The 25,020-nt window shown below is 48.4% G+C and overlaps 1 protein-coding gene across 6 annotated transcripts in view; it reads left to right on the plus strand.

Annotated features, from left to right (window-relative positions):
• Nucleotides 1-25,020, plus strand: part of LOC140115005 (von Willebrand factor A domain-containing protein 5A-like) — a 130,171-nt gene that overhangs the window by 52,197 nt on the left and 52,954 nt on the right. Inside the window, exon 1 of one of the 6 annotated variants that reach the window (XM_072132752.1) lies at nt 21,397-21,497. The exons of 2 other annotated variants lie outside the window; for them this stretch is intronic. The gene's annotated coding sequence lies outside the window, so the exon portion shown is untranslated. Of the gene's footprint in view, nt 1-21,396; nt 21,498-25,020 lie in introns of those variants that run through there. 3 more of the 6 variants (XM_072132760.1, XM_072132753.1, XM_072132756.1) reach the window with 3 other exon arrangements.

Below are 25,020 nucleotides of genomic sequence, written 5' to 3' on the forward strand. Positions count from 1 at the left end.
TGGGGATGAGGCGGCTGTATGTAGCTGTGTTACTGCTGGGATAGTGGAAAGGAAGCAGGAGGACGTGTATGCACGCTGCATTCAGTGGGGGCCTCCACCAGATTTTGCGCCCAGGGGCCCCCACCAACCTTAATCCGGCCCTGCATCAGACTGTGACCAAACGCTCACTGCAGAAGGAGATACAGCTTTAGAGCGATTCTCCATAAATTTCATAAAATCATTAAACAATTCTACATTTTCAATCTGTGTCTCACCCGCAGCTGGGGCATCAAGCCTATGCCCAGAGGATTCACCATGGTGTCCGACCTCCTGAGCGCCGCTCACTGTAGCTTCAGAAGAACCAGCTGTTAAGCTGTCAGCAGATCTCGTACTCGATGTACCCCCATCCACCTGTGGGGACGGCCTCCGCTGCTGCGCCCTCAACACAGCCTCTCTCACCGCTGCTGCCGGTCCCGTTCCATGACTCGCGCTGCTGCAATCCTGCTGGTGACTGACGGGGATAGGCTCCGCCCCCCGGGAAGATGACCGCTCGTATCGCGAGCATACCGCTGCTGGCCGAGACTCACTAGCAGACCTCCTTGTGGACCGCTCACTCCCGCCGGAAGTACCGCCCCTTCTTCTTCCTGTATCCACCGGCGGCGAATAAGAGCTCCGGCTCCTCCTGATCCTCTTCGGCGGCAGCGATGGCCCAGCGACATTTGCGCCTCCTGACTCTTCAGGCTCCCGCTGAGACGCCACCAACGGTTCAAGCTCTAATGCATCCCCTGCCTCCAGGCAGGTCTCTGAAATAGGGCTTCCATCTTCAGCTGTGCTTCAAACAGTTTCTTCTTGTAGACTGGCCCAGATCACCGTCGACTGCTTCTTATAAAGGTAAGGCTACAGAACTATTAGCCAATTAGAAATACGCCTCCTCAAACTACTCCAGCAACAATAATTTCATTGCTCCAGCCCATAACCAATCCGGGCTGAGCATACCCAGCTAGTATAGTAACAACGATTTCATTGCTCCAGCCCATAACCAATCAAAGCTGAGCTTACCTCAGGCCCTCAGAACCTGAACAAGTTAGCAGTAACCAGGCAAAAACCTGCCAAAAAGCGGGAAATATAGACTTCCCGATTAACCATTTAAGTACCACCACATAAACCAATACCATATGAATAAAATGTAATCTATGGGGGCTATGTCACCATGCGTCCCCTTCACCAATGTTCCAGGGGGCCCTAAACAGTATCACAGTACGGGATTAGATACACGATGTGACGAGGTATAAGTGATTGAGGGCGCTGTCCCACGTTGCGTTCGCAAACGCAGACGCATTCAAAACCGCGCCCACCGGGGCGGTCCGATCGCATCGGCGTTTCTATGGAAACGCCTGCGATCGGGAACGCAAAACACCGGCGGCTCGTACCCGATCGCAGGCGTTTCCATAGAAACGCCGATGCGATCGGACCGCGGACCGCCCCGGTGGGCGCGGTTTTGAATGCGTCTGCGTTTGCGAACGCAACGTGGGACAGCGCCCTAAAGATGGTTCCCTGCAGGGCCGCTCCTCCTCTCTATGAGCTGCTGGGATCAGTATCACAGTACAGGATTAGATACACGATGTGACAGTGTATAAGTGATTATAGATGGTTCCCTGCAGGGCCGCTCCTCCTCTCTATGGCTGCTGGGATCAGTATCACAGTATGGGATTAGATACACGATGTGACGGTGTATAAGTGATTATAGATGATTCTCCTGCAGGGCCGCTCCTCCTCTCTATGGCTGCTGGGATCAGTATCACAGTACGGGATTAGATACACAATGTGATGGTGTATAAGTGATTATAGATGGTTCCCTGCAGGGCCGCTCCTCCTCTCTATGAGCTGCTGGGATCAGTATCACAGTACGGGATTAGATACACGATGTGACGGTGTATAAGTGATTATAGATGGTGCCCCCTGCAGGGCCGCTCCTCCTCTCTATGAGCTGCTGGAATCAGTATCACAGTACGGGATTAGATACACGATGTGACGGTGTATAAGTGATTATAGATGGTTCCCTGCAGGGCCGCTCCTCCTCTCTATGAGCTGCTGGAATCAGTATCACAGTACGGGATTAGATACACGATGTGACGGTGTATAAGTGATTATAGATGGTTCCCTGCAGGGCCGCTCCTCCTCTCTATGGCTGCTGGGATCAGTATCACAGTACGGGATTAGATACACGATGTGACGGTGTATAAGTGATTATAGATGGTTCCCTGCAGGGCCGCTCCTCCTCTCTATGGCTGCTGGGATCAGTATCACAGTACGGGATTAGATACACGATGTGACGGTGTATAAGTGATTATAGATGGTTCCCTGCAGGGCCGCACCTCCTCTCTATGAGCTGCTGGGATCAGTATCACAGTACGGGATTAGATACACGATGTGACGGTGTATAAGTGATTATAGATGGTTCTCCTGCAGTGCGGCTCCTCCTCTCTATGAGCTGCTGGGATCAGTATCACAGTACGGGATTAGATACACGATGTGACGGTGTATAAGTGATTATAGATGGTTCCCTGCAGGGCCGCTCCTCCTCTCTATGAGCTGCTGGAATCAGTATCACAGTACGGGATTAGATACACGATGTGACGGTGTATAAGTGATTATAGATGGTTCCCTGCAGGGCCGCTCCTCCTCTCTATGAGCTGCTGGGATCAGTATCACAGTACGGGATTAGATACACAATGTGATGGTGTATAAGTGATTATAGATGGTTCTCCTGCAGGGTCGCTCCTCCTCTCTATGAGCTGCTGGGATCAGTATCACAGTATGGGATTAGATACACGATGTGACAGTGTATAAGTGATTATAGATGCTTCCCTGCAGGGCCGCTCCTCCTCTCTATGGCTGCTGGGATCAGTATCACAGTACGGGATTAGATACACGATGTGACGGTGTATAAGTGATTATAGATGATTCTCCTGCAGGGCCGCTCCTCCTCTCTATGAGCTGCTGGAATCAGTATCACAGTACGGGATTAGATACACGATGTGACGGTGTATAAGTGATTATAGATGGTTCCCTGCAGGGCCGCTCCTCCTCTCTATGAGCTGCTGGAATCAGTATCACAGTACGGGATTAGATACACGATGTGACGGTGTATAAGTGATTATAGATGGTTCCCTGCAGGGCCGCTCCTCCTCTCTATGAGCTGCTGGGATCAGTATCACAGTACGGGATTAGATACACGATGTGACGGTGTATAAGTGATTATAGATGGTTCCCCCTGCAGGGCCGCTCCTCCTCTCTATGAGCTGCTGGGATCAGTATCACAGTACGGGATTAGATACATGATGTGACGGTGTATAAGTGATTATAGATGGTTCTCCTGCAGGGCCGCTCCTCCTCTATGAGCTGCTGGGATCAGTATCACAGTACGGGATTAGATACACGATGTGACGGTGTATAAGTGATTATAGATGGTTCTCCTGCAGGGCCGCTCCTCCTCTCTATGAGCTGCTGGGATCAGTATCACAGTACGGGATTAGATATACGATGTGATGGTGTATAAGTGATTATAGATGGTTCCCTGCAGGGCCGCTCCTCCTCTCTATGGCTGCTGGGATCAGTATCACAGTACGGGATTAGATACACGATGTGACGGTGTATAAGTGATTATAGATGATTCTCCTGCAGGGCCGCTCCTCCTCTCTATGAGCTGCTGGGATCAGTATCACAGTACGGGATTAGATACACGATGTGACGCTGTATAAGTGATTATAGATGGTTCCCTGCAGGGTCGCTCCTCCTCTCTATGAGCTGCTGGAATCAGTATCACAGTACGGGATTAGATACACGATGTGATGGTGTATAAGTGATTATAGATGGTTCCCTGCAGGGCCGCTCCTCCTCTCTATGAGCTGCTGGGATCAGTATCACAGTACGGGATTAGATACACGATGTGACGGTGTATAAGTGATTATAGATGGTTCCCTGCAGGGCCGCTCCTCCTCTCTATGAGCTGCTGGGATCAGTATCACTGTACGGGATTAGATACACGATGTGACGGTGTATAAGTGATTATAGATGGTTCCCCTGCAGGGCCGCTCCTCCTCTCTATGGCTGCTGGGATCAGTATCACAGTACGGGATTAGATACACGATGTGACGGTGTATAAGTGATTATAGATGGTTCCCTGCAGGGCCGCTCCTCCTCTCTATGAGCTGCTGGGATCAGTATCACAGTACGGGATTAGATACACGATGTGACGGTGTGTAAGTGATCATAGATGGTTCCCTGCAGGGCCGCTCCTCCTCTCTATGGCTGCTGGGATCAGTATCACAGTACGGGATTAGATACACGATGTGACGGTGTATAAGTGATTATAGATGCTTCCCTGCAGGGCCGCTCCTCCTGTCTATGAGCTGCTGGGATCAGTATCACAGTACGGGATTAGATACACGATACGACGGTGTATAAGTGATTATAGATGGTTCCCCCTGCAGGGCCGCTCCTCCTCTCTATGAGCTGCTGGGATCAGTATCACTGTACGGGATTAGATACACGATGTGACGGTGTATAAGTGATTATAGATGGTGCCCTGCAGGGCCGCTCCTCCTCTCTATGAGCTGCTGGAATCAGTATCACAGTACGGGATTAGATACACGATGTGACAGTGTATAAGTGATTATAGATGCTTCCCTGCAGGGCCGCTCCTCCTCTCTATGAGCTGCTGGGATCAGTATCACTGTACGGGATTAGATACACGATGTGACGGTGTATAAGTGATTATAGATGGTTCTCCTGCAGGGCCGCTCCTCCTCTCTATGAGCTGCTGGGATCAGTATCACAGTACGGGATTAGATACACGATGTGACGGTGTATAAGTGATTATAGATGGTTCCCTGCAGGGCCGCTCCTCCTCTCTATGAGCTGCTGGGATCAGTATCACAGTACGGGATTAGATACACGATGTGACGGTGTATAAGTGATTATAGATGGTTCCCTGCAGGGCCGCTCCTCCTCTCTATGGCTGCTGGGATCAGTATCACAGTACGGGATTAGATACACGATGTGATGGTGTATAAGTGATTATAGATGGTTCCCCCTGCAGGGCCGCTCCTCCTCTCTATGAGCTGCTGGGATCAGTATCACAGTACGGGATTAGATACACGATGTGACGGTGTATAAGTGATTATAGATGGTTCCCTGCATGGCCGCTCCTCCTCTCTATGAGCTGCTGGGATCAGTATCACAGTACGGGATTAGATACACGATGTGACGGTGTATAAGTGATTATAGATGGTTCCCTGCATGGCCGCTCCTCCTCTCTATGAGCTGCTGGGATCAGTATCACAGTACGGGATTAGATACACGATGTGACGAGGTATAAGTGATTATAGATGGTTCCCTGCAGGGCCGCTCCTCCTCTCTATGAGCTGCTGGGATCAGTATCACAGTACGGGATTAGATACACGATGTGACAGTGTATAAGTGATTATAGATGGTTCCCCTGCAGGGCCGCTCCTCCTCTCTATGGCTGCTGGGATCAGTATCACAGTACGGGATTAGATACACAATGTGACGGTGTATAAGTGATTATAGATGGTTCCCTGCAGGGCCGCTCCTCCTGTCTATGAGCTGCTGGGATCAGTATCACAGTACGGGATTAGATACACGATGTGACGGTGTATAAGTGATTATAGATGGTTCCCTGCAGGGCCGCTCCTCCTCTCTATGGCTGCTGGGATCAGTATCACAGTACGGGATTAGATACACGATGTGACGGTGTATAAGTGATTATAGATGGTTCCCTGCAGGGCCGCTCCTCCTCTCTATGAGCTGCTGGAATCAGTATCACAGTACGGGATTAGATACACGATGTGACGGTGTATAAGTGATTATAGATGGTTCCCTGCAGGGCCGCTCCTCCTCTCTATGGCTGCTGGGATCAGTATCACAGTACGGGATTAGATACACGATGTGACGGTGTATAAGTGATTATAGATGGTTCCCTGCAGGGCCGCTCCTCCTCTCTATGAGCTGCTGGGATCAGTATCACAGTACGGGATTAGATACACGATGTGACGGTGTATAAGTGATTATAGATGGTTCCCTGCAGGGCCGCTCCTCCTCTCTATGAGCTGCTGGGATCAGTATCACAGTACGGGATTAGATACACGATGTGACGGTGTATAAGTGATTATAGATGGTGCCCCCTGCAGGGCCGCTCCTCCTCTCTATGAGCTGCTGGGATCAGTATCACAGTACGGGATTAGATACACGATGTGACGGTGTATAAGTGATTATAGATGGTTCCCTGCAGGGCTGCTCCTCCTCTCTATGAGCTGCTGGGATCAGTATCACAGTACGGGATTAGATACACGATGTGACGGTGTATAAGTGATTATAGATGGTTCCCTGCAGGGCCGCTCCTCCTCTCTATGAGCTGCTGGGATCAGTATCACAGTACGGGATTAGATACACGATGTGACGGTGTATAAGTGATTATAGATGGTTCCCCCTGCAGGGCCGCTCCTCCTCTCTATGAGCTGCTGGGATCAGTATCACAGTACGGGATTAGATACACGATGTGAAGGTGTATAAGTGATTATAGATGGTTCTCCTGCAGGGCCGCTCCTCCTCTCTATGAGCTGCTGGGATCAGTATCACAGTACGGGATTAGATACACGATGTGACGGTGTATAAGTGATTATAGATGGTTCCCTGCAGGGCCGCTCCTCCTCTCTATGAGCTGCTGGGATCAGTATCACAGTACGGGATTAGATACACGATGTGACGGTGTATAAGTGATTATAGATGGTTCCCTGCAGGGCCGCTCCTCCTCTCTATGAGCTGCTGGGATCAGTATCACAGTACGGGATTAGATACACGATGTGACAGTGTATAAGTGATTATAGATGCTTCCCTGCAGGGCCGCTCCTCCTCTCTATGGCTGCTGGGATCAGTATCACAGTACGGGATTAGATACACGATGTGACGGTGTATAAGTGATTATAGATGGTTCCCTGCAGGGCCGCTCCTCCTCTCTATGAGCTGCTGGGATCAGTATCACAGTACGGGATTAGATACACAATGTGACGAGGTATAAGTGATTATAGATGCTTCCCTGCAGGGCCGCTCCTCCTCTCTATGAGCTGCAGGGATCAGTATCACAGTATGGGATTAGATACACGATGTGACGGTGTATAAGTGATTATAGATGGTTCCCTGCAGGGGCGCTCCTCCTCTCTATGAGCTGCTGGGATCAGTATCACAGTACGGGATTAGATACACGATGTGACGGTGTATAAGTGATTATAGATGGTTCTCCTGCAGGGCCGCTCCTCCTCTCTATGAGCTGCTGGGATCAGTATCACAGTACGGGATTAGATACACGATGTGACGGTGTATAAGTGATTATACATGGTTCCCTGCAGGGCCGCTCCTCCTCTCTATGAGCTGCTGGGATCAGTATCACAGTACGGGATTAGATACACGATGTGACGGTGTATAAGTGATTATAGATGGTTCTCCTGCAGGGCCGCTCCTCCTCTCTATGAGCTGCTGGGATCAGTATCACAGTACGGGATTAGATACACGATGTGACGAGGTATAAGTGATTATAGATGGTTCCCTGCAGGGCTCCTCCTCCTCTCTATGAGCTGCTGGGATCAGTATCACAGTACGGGATTAGATACACGATGTGACGGTGTATAAGTGATTATAGATGGTTCCCTGCAGGGCCGCTCCTCCTCTCTATGGCTGCTGGGATCAGTATCACAGTACGGGATTAGATACACAATGTGACGGTGTATAAGTGATTATAGATGGTTCCCCCTGCAGGGCCGCTCCTCCTCTCTATGAGCTGCTGGGATCAGTATCACAGTACGGGATTAGATACATGATGTGACGGTGTATAAGTGATTATAGATAGTTCCCTGCAGGGCCGCTCCTCCTCTCTATGGCTGCTGGGATCAGTATCACAGTACGGGATTAGATACACGATGTGACGAGGTATAAGTGATTATAGATGGTTCCCTGCAGGGCCGCTCCTCCTCTCTATGAGCTGCTGGGATCAGTATCACAGTATGGGATTAGATACACGATGTGACGGTGTATAAGTGATTATAGATGGTTCCCTGCAGGGCCGCTCCTCCTCTCTATGAGCTGCTGGGATCAGTATCACAGTACGGGATTAGATACACGATGTGACGGTGTGTAAGTGATTATAGATGGTTCTCCTGCAGGGCCGCTCCTCCTCTCTATGAGCTGCTGGGATCAGTATCACAGTACGGGATTAGATACACAATGTGACGGTGTATAAGTGATCATAGATGGTTCCCTGCAGGGCCGCTCCTCCTCTCTATGAGCTGCAGGGATCAGTATCACAGTACGGGATTAGATACACGATGTGACGGTGTATAAGTGATTATAGATGGTTCCCTGCAGGGCCGCTCCTCCTCTCTATGAGCTGCAGGGATCAGTATCACAGTACGGGATTAGATACACAATGTGACGGTGTATAAGTGATCATAGATGGTTCCCTGCAGGGCCGCTCCTCCTCTCTATGAGCTGCTGGGATCAGTATCACAGTACGGGATTAGATACACGATGTGACAGTGTATAAGTGATTATAGATGGTTCCCTGCAGGGCCGCTCCTCCTCTCTATGAGCTGCTGGGATCAGTATCACAGTACGGGATTAGATACACGATGTGACGAGGTATAAGTGATTATAGATGGTTCCCCTGCAGGGCCGCTCCTCCTCTCTATGAGCTGCTGGGATCAGTATCACAGTACGGGATTAGATACACGATGTGACAGTGTATAAGTGATTATAGATGGTTCCCTGCAGGGCCGCTCCTCCTCTCTATGAGCTGCTGGGATCAGTATCACAGTACGGGATTAGATACACGATGTGACGGTGTATAAGTGATTATAGATGGTTCCCTGCAGGGCCGCTCCTCTCTATGGCTGCTGGGATCAGTATCACAGTACGGGATTAGATACACGATGTGACGAGGTATAAGTGATTATAGATGGTTCCCTGCAGGGCCGCTCCTCCTCTCTATGAGCTGCTGGGATCAGTATCACAGTACGGGATTAGATACACGATGTGACAGTGTATAAGTGATTATAGATGGTTCCCTGCAGGGCCGCTCCTCCTCTCTATGAGCTGCTGGGATCAGTATCACAGTACGGGATTAGATACACGATGTGACGAGGTATAAGTGATTATAGATGGTTCCCCTGCAGGGCCGCTCCTCCTCTCTATGAGCTGCTGGGATCAGTATCACAGTACGGGATTAGATACACGATGTGACGGTGTATAAGTGATTATAGATGGTTCCCTGCAGGGCCGCTCCTCTCTATGGCTGCTGGGATCAGTATCACAGTACGGGATTAGATACACGATGTGACGAGGTATAAGTGATTATAGATGGTTCTCCTGCAGGGCCGCTCCTCCTCTCTATGAGCTGCAGGGATCAGTATCACAGTACGGGATTAGATACACGATGTGACGGTGTATAAGTGATTATAGATGGTTCCCTGCAGGGCCGCTCCTCCTCTCTATGAGCTGCTGGGATCAGTATCACAGTACGGGATTAGATACACGATGTGACGGTGTATAAGTGATTATAGATGGTTCCCCTGCAGGGCCGCTCCTCCTCTCTATGAGCTGCTGGGATCAGTATCACAGTACGGGATTAGATACACGATGTGACGGTGTATAAGTGATTATAGATGGTTCCCTGCAGGGCCGCTTCTCCTCTCTATGAGCTGCTGGGATCAGTATCACAGTACGGGATTAGATACACGATGTGACGGTGTATAAGTGATTATAGATGGTTCCCCCTGCAGGGCTGCTCCTCCTCTCTATGAGCTGCTGGGATCAGTATCACAGTACGGGATTAGATACACGATGTGACGGTGTATAAGTGATTATAGATGGTTCTCTGCAGGGCTGCTCCTCCTCTCTATGGCTGCTGGGATCAGTATCACAGTACGGGATTAGATACACGATGTGACGGTGTATAAGTGATTATAGATGGTTCCCTGCAGGGCTGCTCCTCCTCTCTATGAGCTGCTGGGATCAGTATCACAGTACGGGATTAGATACACGATGTGACGAGGTATAAGTGATTATAGATGGTTCCCCTGCAGGGCCGCTCCTCCTCTCTATGAGCTGCTGGGATCAGTATCACAGTACGGGATTAGATACACGATGTGACGGTGTATAAGTGATTATAGATGGTTCCCCTGCAGGGCCGCTCCTCCTCTCTATGAGCTGCAGGGATCAGTATCACAGTACGGGATTAGATACACGATGTGACGGTGTATAAGTGATTATAGATGGTTCCCTGCAGGACCGCTCCTCCTCTATGAGCTGCAGGGATCAGTATCACAGTACGGGATTAGATACACGATGTGACGGTGTATAAGTGATTATAGATGGTTCTCCTGCAGGGCCGCTCCTCCTCTCTATGAGCTGCTGGGATCAGTATCACAGTACGGGATTAGATACACGATGTGACGGTGTATAAGTGATTATAGATGGTTCCCTGCAGGGCCGCTCCTCCTCTCTATGAGCTGCTGGGATCAGTATCACAGTACGGGATTAGATACACGATGTGACGGTGTATAAGTGATTATAGATGGTTCCCTGCAGGGCCGCTCCTCCTCTCTATGAGCTGCTGGGATCAGTATCACAGTACGGGATTAGATACACGATGTGACGGTGTATAAGTGATTATAGATGGTTCCCTGCAGGGGCGCTCCTCCTCTCTATGAGCTGCTGGGATCAGTATCACAGTACGGGATTAGATACACGATGTGACGGTGTATAAGTGATTATAGATGGTTCCCCCTGCAGGGCCGCTCCTCCTCTCTATGAGCTGCTGGGATCAGTATCACAGTACGGGATTAGATACACGATGTGACGGTGTATAAGTGATTATAGATGGTTCTCCTGCAGGGCCGCTCCTCCTCTCTATGAGCTGCTGGGATCAGTATCACAGTACGGGATTAGATACACGATGTGACGGTGTATAAGTGATTATAGATGGTTCCCTGCAGGGCCGCTCCTCCTCCCTATGAGCTGCTGGGATCAGTATCACAGTACGGGATTAGATACACGATGTGACGAGGTATAAGTGATTATAGATGGTTCCCTGCAGGGCCGCTCCTCCTCTCTATGAGCTGCTGGGATCAGTATCACAGTACGGGATTAGATACACGATGTGACGGTGTATAAGTGATTATAGATGGTTCCCCTGCAGGGCTGCTCCTCCTCTCTATGAGCTGCTGGGATCAGTATCACAGTACGGGATTAGATACACGATGTGACAGTGTATAAGTGATTATAGATGGTTCCCTGCAGGGCCGCTCCTCCTCTCTATGAGCTGCTGGGATCAGTATCACAGTACGGGATTAGATACACGATGTGACATTGTATAAGTGATTATAGATGGTTCCCTGCAGGGCCGCTCCTCCTCTCTATGAGCTGCTGGGATCAGTATCACAGTACGGGATTAGATATCTATGGCCCCAAATCGCCTAGAGAAGGGGCCAGGGACTGTGGGGGATTTCGGTGGTTCGCCAGTTTAAAAAAGGCGGTTTCTGGCGATTGGCCCCCTCCTTTCTGGGCGGCCACCTAAGGGTGGGCTCAGCTAGGGGAAGAGGGCCGCCCTACGGCTATAAAAGTTTGAGGACACGTGGGGGGGGGCCTCTTTCCTTCTACCTTCAGGATCAACAAGGTGTGGCAGCTCCTGAGCGGAGCGAAGAGAGAGGGCGGCCCGTGCGCCGCATCAGGCCTCCAAACCGCCTCAGCCCCGGGTCCCCCCCCAGCACCAGGAGACGCGGAGCGGCAGGGAAGAAGAATCCCTCGCCGCAGGTTATGGGCTCGCCGGCACCCTGCAGCACAGCTGATCAGTGTGGGCTCCGGCCTGTCACTGCTCCTGGGGGTAAGAAGCGCGGTCCGCGCAAATCCCCCACCCCCCCCAACTCTGCCCCATCCCAGGTCCCTTATTGTAATCCCCCCCCCTCCTCCCCCAGGCCAAAAACCCCCCAGAGGCATGAAAAAAGCCTCCCCCTGTACCTCCATGCTGCCTCCACTCCTCCTCGGCACATGTCTCCGCAGTACAGGGCTTCCTCTGCTCCCTCCCCCTCAGGCAGTGAATCATGTAATGACACATTTCAGACACTAGATGTCGCCCCACCATCCTATCTTCCCCATCCCAGCCATGGTAGGAGGGATGCCAGACCCGCCACCTACCATCGCCATAGCTACAGCGGCGCTGACCTCCGAAGGTCGCGCCGCATTTTCGTAGCCGACTCGGGTTCTGAATATTCTCCAGCAGGCTTCATCAGTCGCAAGCATCAAAGGAACCGCCGCGACAGAGTTACGAGCTCCTCGTCTTCTGATTCAAGTGGCCGTCATGCGGCGCACTTTCACAGAAAAGGTTCCCGCCACGACTACCACCGATACCAGGAGCCGACCCGTCATCACTCAAAGAGGTCAAGAGCATCTTCCAGCTTCCCGCCACAGCGTTGCTACCCGCCACGCAGCAGACCGTCCAGCGGTGGTGCAGCAAGAAGATCGCCGCCACGCCAGTCTCCTGCTTCACAGCAGTCGGCACCGCCATGTCAGTCTCCTGCTCCCCAGCAGTCGGCTCCCCAGGACCAGCCCACAGCGCAAGGACAGACAGCGCTCCCCATTCCGGTTGATCTACCTTCTGCTGCGAACGGTGAGTTCAGTGGTCTTCCCTCGTGGTCGGCCATTACCTCTGCACCGCAGAATACTAACACGGACACCACACACATGATATCATCCCTTAAATCTGTTCTATCTCAATTAGAATCAAACCAGCAAGGGTTAGGGGTTAATGCACAAGCACAGCCCAATATTAATGTAGGGGCGGGTAATACATTTAGGGATACAATGTTTTGCGCGGTAGCCCCCTTAGGTAAATATGTCCCTGTAGAAGTGAAGAATAAAATTCAGAAGGGAGAATATGTTGATATTTGGTCCCTGCTCAATGTCGACCATATGTCGGTCGACAAGGAGAGAATTTTTGAAAAAGGTTCGGAAAAAAAGGTTAAGGCTTCAAAAACCCTACACAATTGGCTGCAGGCTTTTGCAGTGATGGCCTCCATTATCACCCAAAAATCTCCAGCCTCGGCCCCGGATTTATTCGTTTATATGGACACAATTCTAAATGCGTTTAAACTTCACGGGGGCACCGCTTGGTGGAGGTACGACGAGGAGTTTCGTCGCAGCCTATCACTTAACCCCAGTATCGGCTGGGCGTCCAAGGCTACGGACGTCTGGTTACAGCTGATACTGGCACAACGCTCACAACGGCCCTTTTCAGGGGCCACCGCAGGGCCAGCTCAGCAGTCTGCCCCTGCGGGTCACAAACCCACCGGAGCATGCTGGCTGTACAACGAGGGCCATTGCAGATTCTACAACTCATGCAGATTTAGGCACGAGTGTTCAATCTGCGGTGGTAATCACTCAGCCTTGCGTTGCTACCGCAAAAACAAAACAAACTCCTCCCCGTCCCAATCCACGAACCCCGGTGAACGTGCACAGGCTCGCTCACTGGCTAAAGTTATATCCCAAGAAACGGGAAGCAAGCCTTCTTGAAGGGGGTTTTCTTCTTGGTTTCTTTATCCCGCACCAACCTTCCACTACCCTTTTTATGTGCAGTAATCTGTTATCTGTCCGGGAAAACCCCCTCTTGGCTCTTCAAAAAGTTTCAAAAGAGGTTCAATTAGGCAGAATGGCCGGCCCCTTTGTAGACCCCCCTTTTTTCAACTTCAGGGTTTCTCCACTTGGCCTGGTCCCTAAAAAGGAAACGGGATCGTTTAGGCTAATCCATCACTTATCTTTCCCCAAGGGTGCGTCGGTAAATGACGACATCTCAGAGGATGCAGCTGTATCCTATGTTTCGTTCGACCAGGCCGTAAATTTGGTCAGGCAGGCGGGCCAAGGGGCCCTCTTAGCCAAATCTGACATAGAGTCTGCCTTTAGGTTGTTGCCAGTTCACCCGTCATGCTTCCATCTTTTAGGGTGCTATCTTGAGGGTCAATTTTATTATGACATGTGTCTTCCCATGGGCTGCTCCATCTCATGTTACTATTTTGAAGTATTCAGCAGTTTCTTGGAGTGGATCTTGGGCTATGACACAGGTCTTTTTTCCATCACCCATTACCTGGACGATTTCTTATTTGTTGGCGAACGGGATTCCGAATCTTGCTCCTTTCTCTTGCGGAGGTTTACTTCGTTGATGGAGTACATCGGAGTTCCGTTATCCGCGGACAAGACAGTCGGGCCGGTCACCAACCTTTCCTTCCTGGGAATTGAGTTGGATACAGTGGAGATGACATTTAGACTCCCAAGCGACAAGATATCTCGCTTGAGGCAAGAAATAAGCTTTCTCTTAGGCAAACGAAAGGCCACCCTGCGGCAATTCCAGGTCTTACTGGGCCTGCTAAATTTTTCTTGCAGAGTCATCCCAATGGGCCGCGCGTTTTCCCGGCGGTTATCCCTGGCCACGAAAGGAGTAATACAACCAACACACTTCATTAGAGTGACTAATCCCCTTAAGGAAGATTTGCGGGTTTGGCAAGTTTTTCTTCAGGATTTTAATGGGTCTGGGATCCTTCAGGAAGCAGAAACCGACAGCGTTTCTTTAGGCTTGTCCATTTCCGCCACGGGTAGTGGCTTTGCCACTATCTTGGGCAATGAATGGTGCAGGGAGAATTGGCCATCTTTATGGTTAAGACAGGGCCTTTATAAAAACACCACCCTCACACACCTCTTTGCATTAGTGGTCGCCATAGAAACGTGGGCTTCGGTTTTGGCCAACCACAGAGTACGTTTGTGGTCCGAAGATCCCGGTTTAGTGCACGCAGTTAATAGCCTTTCTTCCCCTTCATACCCGGTACTCGCGTTGCTCCGACACTTAGTCCTGCGGTGCTTGCAATCCAACATCTGGCTTAGGGCTAGGCATGTCCCGGAATTTTCGAACGACTCGGCTAATGCCTTGTCTCGTTCACAATTTCAGAGCTTCAGAGAACTCCACGGGTACCCGGCAGAGAAGGGGATTGCTTGCCCCCAGTCCTTATGGAAGTTGGTCGAGAACAGCTTGTAGCCTTGTTAAAAGGATCGGTGTCGGCAGCCACTTGGCAAAAGTACTCCTCTACCTGGAAGCAGTGGCTAGCCATCTCCGGCGGCTCTATACCCGCAGAGAAGGACCAACTTTTAAGGCACTCACTAGATTATCTTTCACACATCAGGAGTCAAGGGGCGTCATTTTATAAGGCAAAGCACAGTTTAGCCGGACTGGCTTTTATGCTAAAAATTCACGACCGTCCTGATGTTACAAAGACATTTACCATAAAGCAAATTATGAAGGGCTGGAAAAAAGAAAAGTCTTTTCAAGATTCACGCAGACCGGTATCACTGCCTTTATTCTCTCGTATTATTTCCATCTTGCACTTAGTATGCAGTGATGACTATGAAGTTTCCTTGTTTAGTTCGGCCTTTGCTATAGCATTTTTCGGGGCGCTACGGATCGGGGAGCTAGTTCCCCTCAGCGCGGTAAAATCGGGCGGTTTGCTACAATCGGACGTGCTAGCCAGCGATACTGGGGTAAAAATTCGGATTCGTAAGTCAAAAACTGATGTGTTTGGTAGAGGAACATGGATTACAATACTTCCCATGTCTTCAAACCCATGCCCGGTTTCTTTGATTCGGAGATATGCCCATTTACGCCCAGCGGGACAGAATTTTTTACTGCACCTTTCAGGTTCCCCCTTATCCCGTTTCCAGTTTAGTGCGGTTTTTAAGAAAGCAATTCTTTTTTTGGGCCTAAACCCCAAAGAATTTGGCACTCACTCATTCCGCATTGGTGCGGCGACCACGGCGCACTCTTGTGGAATGAGTGAGGAAGCAATAAAAACACTCGGAAGATGGAAGTCGGATTGTTTTAAGTCATACATCCGACCAGATCTCAATCCCCTGTTTTAATTTACTGTAACGTTATCGTTTAATTCTAGATTATGCTATCCTTCGTTTTGTATTTTCAGGCCAGTTGACCCATGTATGGATTGTTGGAGACTCCTTCATCCACTGGGCACAGCGGAGGGCGGAAACTCGCCCATGCGGTGCGAATTTAGGTCTCAAGAATTCCAGGGTGCACTGGCGTGGTGTGCGCGGCATGCGCTGGACTCAGGTTCTACCGGAGGTAGTCGAGATAAGCAGGAGCTGTCGGGATAATGCGGTCCTCCTTTTCCACGCAGGCGGTAACGACTTGGCGCGTGTCAAGCTGGGTGAGCTCTTAGCCCTTATGAAAGAGGACCTTGCTCGTTTACCCTCCTTTTTTAGGAAAGTGACACTTGGCTGGTCCGAAATTGTCCCGCGTTGTCACTGGCGAGGCGCCCGCGATCACGAGGCAATTAATAGAGCCAGGAAGATTCTAAATATTAGAATCTCCAAGCACGTCTCGGATCTGGGTGGTGTGGCTGTTCGTCATTTAGAATTGGAGGGGGACAACAGGCACTTACTGATAGGTGACGGGGTTCACTTGAATCCGATCGGTTTGGACATTTTTATTGCCGGTCTGCAGGAGTTGGCGGAGAAGGCGATCGCCTTGGGCAGTGGGGGGGGTCGCAGCCAGCGCTAGTGCGCATTGGCGGCTCCGTGGCGGAGGATATACATGCCCGAAGGCGAGGAAGACACCCACATGACGGCTGTCCGGCGGCAGCCGCCATCTCGGGAGAAGAGCTCCATAAAATCAAGCCAGGCGGGCATTTAAATTATATTCTTTTGTTTATTGTTTACATGTTTACAAACATTAACTCGTTAAAAAAGTTTACAAAGTTTAATTATATCTAAATAAAAATTGCTGTGGCCTACCCACATTCCCAAACCAAGAACATTTCTCCGTTTTTTCTATTTTGAGATGGTTTTTAACCCGGGGGTTCAATGGCCATTTGTTTGGCTTAGATTACAAATCCCTGCAGTCTCTATGGCCCCAAATCGCCTAGAGAAGGGGCCAGGGACTGTGGGGGATTTCGGTGGTTCGCCAGTTTAAAAAAGGCGGTTTCTGGCGATTGGCCCCCTCCTTTCTGGGCGGCCACCTAAGGGTGGGCTCAGCTAGGGGAAGAGGGCCGCCCTACGGCTATAAAAGTTTGAGGACACGTGGGGGGGGCCTCTTTCCTTCTACCTTCAGGATCAACAAGGTGTGAAGTCTCCCTCCCACCCTGCCCTCAGGTGTAAAGAAATTTTTATTTTCAGGTGGTTTCTCGGTTTTGCTGTTCTCCTTCTGTTTTATCTTAGATGTCACAGCAAGGGCGGAGGATATACATGCCCGAAGGCGAGGAAGACACCCACATGACGGCTGTCCGGCGGCAGCCGCCATCTCGGGAGAAGAGCTCCATAAAATCAAGCCAGGCGGGCATTTAAATTATATTCTTTTGTTTATTGTTTACATGTTTACAAACATTAACTCGTTAAAAAAGTTTACAAAGTTTAATTATATCTAAATAAAAATTGCTGTGGCCTACCCACATTCCCAAACCAAGAACATTTCTCCGTTTTTTCTATTTTGAGATGGTTTTTAACCCGGGGGTTCAATGGCCATTTGTTTGGCTTAGATTACAAATCCCTGCAGTCCACAATGTGACGAGGTATAAGTGATTATAGATGGTTCCCTGCAGGGCCGCTCCTCCTCTCTATGAGCTGCTGGGATCAGTATCACAGTACGGGATTAGATACACGATGTGACGGTGTATAAGTGATTATAGATGGTTCCCTGCAGGGCCGCTCCTCCTCTCTATGAGCTGCAGGGATCAGTATCACAGTATGGGATTAGATACACGATGTGACGGTGTATAAGTGATTATAGATGGTTCCCCTGCAGGGCCGCTCCTCCTCTCTATGAGCTGCTGGGATCAGTATCACAGTACGGGATTAGATACACGATGTGACGGTGTATAAGTGATTATAGATGGTTCCCTGCAGGGCCGCTCCTCCTCTCTATGAGCTGCTGGGATCAGTATCACAGTACGGGATTAGATACACGATGTGACGGTGTATAAGTGATTATAGATGGTTCCCCTGCAGGGCCGCTCCTCCTCTCTATGAGCTGCTGGGATCAGTATCACAGTACGGGATTAGATACACGATGTGACGGTGTATAAGTGATTATAGATGGTTCCCCTGCAGGGCCGCTCCTCCTCTCCATGGCTGCTGGGATCAGTATCACAGTACGGGATTAGATACACGATGTGACGGTGTATAAGTGATTATAGATGGTTCCCTGCAGGGGCGCTCCTCCTCTCTATGGCTGCTGGGATCAGTATCACAGTACGGGATTAGATACACGATGTGACGGTGTATAAGTGATTATAGATGGTTCCCTGCAGGGCCGCTCCTCCTCTCTATGAGCTGCTGGGATCAGTATCACAGTACGGGATTAGATACACGATGTGGCGGTGTATAAGTGATTATAGATGGTTCCCTGCAGGGCCGCTCCTCCTCTCTATGAGCTGCTGGGATCAGTATCACAGTACGGGATTAGATACATGATGTGACGGTGTATAAGTGATTATAGATGGTTCCCTGCAGGGCCGCTCCTCCACTCTATGAGCTGCTGGGATCAGTATCACAGTACGGGATTAGATACACGATGTGACGGTGTATAAGTGATTATAGATGGTTCCCCCTGCAGGGCCGCTCCTCCTCTATGAGCTGCTGGGATCAGTATCACAGTACGGGATTAGATACACGATGTGACATTGTATAAGTGATTATAGATGGTTCCCTGCAGGGCCGCTCCTCCTCTCTATGAGCTGCTGGGATCAGTATCACAGTACGGGATTAGATACACGATGTGACAGTGTATAAGTGATTATAGATGATTCTCCTGCAGGGCCGCTCCTCCTCTCTATGAGCTGCAGGGATCAGTATCACAGTACAGGATTAGATACACAATGTGACGGTGTATAAGTGATTATAGATGGTTCCCTGCAGGGGCGCTCCTCCTCTCTATGAGCTGCTGGGATCAGTATCACAGTACGGGATTAGATACACGATGTGACGGTGTATAAGTGATTATAGATGGTTCCCCTGCAGGGCCGCTCCTCCTCTATGAGCTGCTGGGATCAGTATCACAGTACGGGATTAGATACACGATGTGACATTGTATAAGTGATTATAGATGGTTCCCTGCAGGGCCGCTCCTCCTGTCTATGAGCTGCTGGGATCAGTATCACAGTACGGGATTAGATACACGATGTGACGGTGTATAAGTGATTATAGATGGTTCTCCTGCAGGGCCGCTCCTCCTCTCTATGAGCTGCTGGAATCAGTATCACAGTACGGGATTAGATACACGATGTGACGGTGTATAAGTGATTATAGATGGTTCTCCTGCAGGGCCGCTCCTCCTCTCTATGAGCTGCTGGGATCAGTATCACAGTACGGGATTAGATACACGATGTGACGGTGTATAAGTGATTATAGATGGTTCCCTGCAGGGCCGCTCCTCCTCTCTATGAGCTGCTGGGATCAGTATCACAGTACGGGATTAGATACACGATGTGACGGTGTGTAAGTGATCATAGATAGTTCCCTGCAGGGCCGCTCCTCCTCTCTATGAGCTGCTGGGATCAGTATCACAGTACGGGATTAGATACACGATGTGACGAGGTATAAGTGATTATAGATGGTTCCCTGCAGGGCCGCTCCTCCTCTCTATGAGCTGCTGGGATCAGTATCACAGTACGGGATTAGATACACGATGTGACGGTGTATAAGTGATTATAGATGGTTCCCCTGCAGGGCCGCTCCTCCTCTCTATGAGCTGCTGGGATCAGTATCACAGTACGGGATTAGATACACGATGTGACGGTGTATAAGTGATTATAGATGGTTCCCTGCAGGGCCGCTCCTCCTCTCTATGAGCTGCAGGGATCAGTATCACAGTACGGGATTAGATACACGATGTGACGGTGTGTAAGTGATCATAGATAGTTCCCTGCAGGGCCGCTCCTCCTCTCTATGAGCTGCTGGGATCAGTATCACAGTACGGGATTAGATACACGATGTGACGAGGTATAAGTGATTATAGATGATTCTCCTGCAGGGCCGCTCCTCCTCTCTATGAGCTGCTGGGATCAGTATCACAGTACGGGATTAGATACACGATGTGACGCTGTATAAGTGATTATAGATGGTTCCCCTGCAGGGCCGCTCCTCCTCTCTATGAGCTGCTGGGATCAGTATCACAGTACAGGATTAGATACACGATGTGACGGTGTATAACTGATTATAGATGGTTCTCCTGCAGGGCCGCTCCTCCTCTCTATGAGCTGCTGGGATCAGTATCACAGTACGGGATTAGATACACGATGTGACGGTGTATAAGTGATTATAGATGGTTCCCTGCAGGGCCGCTCCTCCTCTCTATGAGCTGCTGGGATCAGTATCACAGTACGGGATTAGATACACGATGTGACGGTGTATAAGTGATTATAGATGGTTCCCTGCAGGGCCGCTCCTCCTCTCTATGAGCTGCTGGGATCAGTATCACAGTACGGGATTAGATACACGATGTGACGAGGTATAAGTGATTATAGATGGTTCCCTGCAGGGCCGCTCCTCCTCTCTATGGCTGCTGGGATCAGTATCACAGTACGGGATTAGATACACGATGTGACGGTGTATAAGTGATTATAGATGGTTCCCTGCAGGGCTGCTCCTCCTCTCTATGAGCTGCTGGGATCAGTATCACAGTACGGGATTAGATACATGATGTGACGAGGTATAAGTGATTATAGATGGTTCCCTGCAGGGCCGCTCCTCCTCTCTATGAGCTGCTGGGATCAGTATCACAGTACGGGATTAGATACACGATGTGACAGTGTATAAGTGATTATAGATGGTTCCCTGCAGGGCCGCTCCTCCTCTCTATGAGCTGCTGGGATAAGTATCACAGTACGGGATTAGATACACGATGTGACGGTGTATAAGTGATTATAGATGGTTCCCTGCAGGGCCGCTCCTCCTCTCTATGAGCTGCTGGGATCAGTATCACAGTACGGGATTAGATACACGATGTGACGGTGTATAAGTGATTATAGATGGTTCCCTGCAGGGCCGCTCCTCCTCTCTATGAGCTGCAGGGATCAGTATCACAGTACGGGATTAGATACACGATGTGACGAGGTATAAGTGATTATAGATGGTTCCCTGCAGGGCCGCTCCTCCTCTCTATGAGCTGCTGGGATCAGTATCACAGTACGGGATTAGATACACGATGTGACAGTGTATAAGTGATTATAGATGGTTCCCTGCAGGGCCGCTCCTCCTCTCTGGGCTCCTGCACCACCACTCCCCTCCATGACACGGCAGACGCCTCCTATGTACAACATTACGGGAAGTCACATGAAGAACTAAAGCTTCTCACACAACACAGGAGCCGCACTGATACTCCCGAGGCAACGTGACTGTATGAGGTACTGTATACAGTATGGTATATACACAGAGGTAACGTGACTGTATGAGGTGTGTACACTATAGTATATACACAGAGTTAATGTGATTCTATGAGTTATGTGTACAGTATAGTATATACACAGAGTTAATGTGATTCTATGAGTTATGTGTACAGTATAGTATATATACAGATTTTCTGTACATGTAATATATATAGTATGTACACAGTGTTGTGTATATATACAGGTACAGTACATGTATACCGTATACTGTACTATCCGCCTTCAACTTCCACTTCAATTACAGTAAATTGGCTCATGTGGGATCAGTAACCTCTCCTCTGAGTGTCATAGTATCTCATTCTATACCAGGGCAGTTTTTAGGTCATGTAGCCAACGGGGCAAAGCTAAAAATTTGCAACCCTCCCCTGTCAAGTTATGTTCACAGGTGCCACAGAACCTCATAATACACACTTCAGCTGCTGCAGAATCTCATAATACACATTTCAGCTTCTGCAGAACCTCATAAAATATACCTCAGCTTCTGCAGAACCTCATAATACATACCTCAGCTTCTGCAGAACCTCATAATACATACCTCAGCTTCTGCAGAACCTCATAATACATACCTCAGCTTCTGCAGAACCTCATTATACACACCTCAGCTTCTGCAGAACCTCATTATACACACCTCAGCTTCTGCAGAACCTCATAATACATACCTCAGCTTCTGCAGAACCTCATAATACATACCTCAGCTTCTGCACAACCTTATAATACATATCTCAGCTTCTGCAGAACCTTATAATACACACCTCAGCTTCTGCACAACCTTATAATACATACCTCAGCTTCTGCACAACCTCATAATACATACCTCAGCTTCTGCACAACCTTATAATACATACCTCAGCTTCTGCAGAACCTTATAATACATATCTCAGCTTCTGCATAACCTTATAATACATACCTCAGCTTCTGCACAACCTTATAATACATATCTCAGCTTCTGCAGAACCTTATAATACATACCTCAGCTTCTGCACAACCTTATAATACATACCTCAGCTTCTGCACAACCTTATAATACATATCTCAGCTTCTGCAGAACCTTATAATACATACATCAGCTTCTGCGCAACCTTATAATACATATCTCAGCTTCTGCAGAACCTTATAATACATACCTCAGCTTCTGCACAACCTTATAATACATACCTCAGCTTCTGCACAACCTTATAATACATATCTCAGCTTCTGCAGAACCTTATAATACATACCTCAGCTTCTGCACAACCTTATAATACATACCTCAGCTTCTGCACAACCTTATAATACATATCTCAGCTTCTGCAGAACCTTATAATACATATCTCAGCTTCTGCAGAACCTTATAATACATATCTCAGCTTCTGCAGAACCTTATAATACATATCTCAGCTTCTGCAGAACCTTATAATACATACCTCAGCTTCTGCACAACCTTATAATACATACCTCAGCTTCTGCACAACCTTATAATACATATCTCAGCTTCTGCAGAACCTTATAATACATACATCAGCTTCTGCACAACCTTATAATACATACCTCAGCTTCTGCACAACCTTATAATACATATCTCAGCTTCTGCAGAACCTTATAATACATACATCAGCTTCTGCGCAACCTTATAATACATATCTCAGCTTCTGCAGAACCTTATAATACACACCTCAGCTTCTGCACAACCTTATAATACATATCTCAGCTTCTGCAGAACCTTATAATACATACCTCAGCTTCTGCACAACCTTATAATACATATCTCAGCTTCTGCAGAACCTTATAATACATACATCAGCTTCTGCGCAACCTTATAATACATATCTCAGCTTCTGCAGAACCTTATAATACATACATCAGCTTCTGCGCAACCTTATAATACATATCTCAGCTTCTGCAGAACCTTATAATACATATCTCAGCTTCTGCAGAACCTTATAATACATACCTCAGCTTCTGCACAACCTTATAATACATACCTCAGCTTCTGCACAACCTTATAATACATACATCAGCTTCTGCAGAACCTTATAATACATACCTCAGCTTCTGCACAACCTTATAATACATACCTCAGCTTCTGCAGAACCTTATAATACATATCTCAGCTTCTGCAGAACCTTATAATACATATCTCAGCTTCTGCAGAACCTTATAATACATACCTCAGCTTCTACAGAACCTTATAATACATACCTCAGCTTCTGCACAACCTTATAATACATATCTCAGCTTCTGCAGAACCTTATAATACATACCTCAGCTTCTGCACAACCTTATAATACATATCTCAGCTTCTGCAGAACCTTATAATACATACATCAGCTTCTGCGCAACCTTATAATACATATCTCAGCTTCTGCAGAACCTTATAATACATACATCAGCTTCTGCGCAACCTTATAATACATATCTCAGCTTCTGCAGAACCTTATAATACATATCTCAGCTTCTGCAGAACCTTATAATACATACCTCAGCTTCTGCACAACCTTATAATACATACCTCAGCTTCTGCACAACCTTATAATACATATCTCAGCTTCTGCAGAACCTTATAATACATATCTCAGCTTCTGCAGAACCTTATAATACATATCTCAGCTTCTGCAGAACCTTATAATACATATCTCAGCTTCTGCAGAACCTTATAATACATACCTCAGCTTCTGCACAACCTTATAATACATACCTCAGCTTCTGCACAACCTTATAATACATATCTCAGCTTCTGCAGAACCTTATAATACATACATCAGCTTCTGCACAACCTTATAATACATATCTCAGCTTCTGCAGAACCTTATAATACATACATCAGCTTCTGCACAACCTTATAATACATATCTCAGCTTCTGCAGAACCTTATAATACATACATCAGCTTCTGCACAACCTTATAATACATATCTCAGCTTCTGCAGAACCTTATAATACATACATCAGCTTCTGCGCAACCTTATAATACATATCTCAGCTTCTGCAGAACCTTATAATACATACCTCAGCTTCTGCACAACCTTATAATACATACCTCAGCTTCTGCACAACCTTATAATACATATCTCAGCTTCTGCAGAACCTTATAATACATACCTCAGCTTCTGCATAACCTTATAATACATACCTCAGCTTCTGCATAACCTTATAATACACACCTCAGCTTCTGCATAACCTTATAATACACACCTCAGCTTCTACAGAACCTTATAATACATACCTCAGCTTCTGCAGAACCTCATTATACACACCTCAGCTTCTGCAGAACCTCATTATACACACCTCAGCTTCTGCAGAACCTCATAATACATACCTCAGCTTCTGCAGAACCTTATAATACACACCTCAGCTTCTGCAGAACCTCACAATACACACCTCAACTGGTGCTGAACCTACTAATGATCACCCAAGCGGATAGTGACTTGCACATAAAATGGTTTGCTCATTAAAACTCGCTGCTTGTATCTGGCCAGAAAATTTCTGATTGTCAGGTTATGACA

Source organism: Engystomops pustulosus, chromosome 1 (genome assembly GCF_040894005.1).
Source record: "Engystomops pustulosus chromosome 1, aEngPut4.maternal, whole genome shotgun sequence".
NCBI lineage: Eukaryota > Metazoa > Chordata > Amphibia > Anura > Leptodactylidae > Engystomops > Engystomops pustulosus.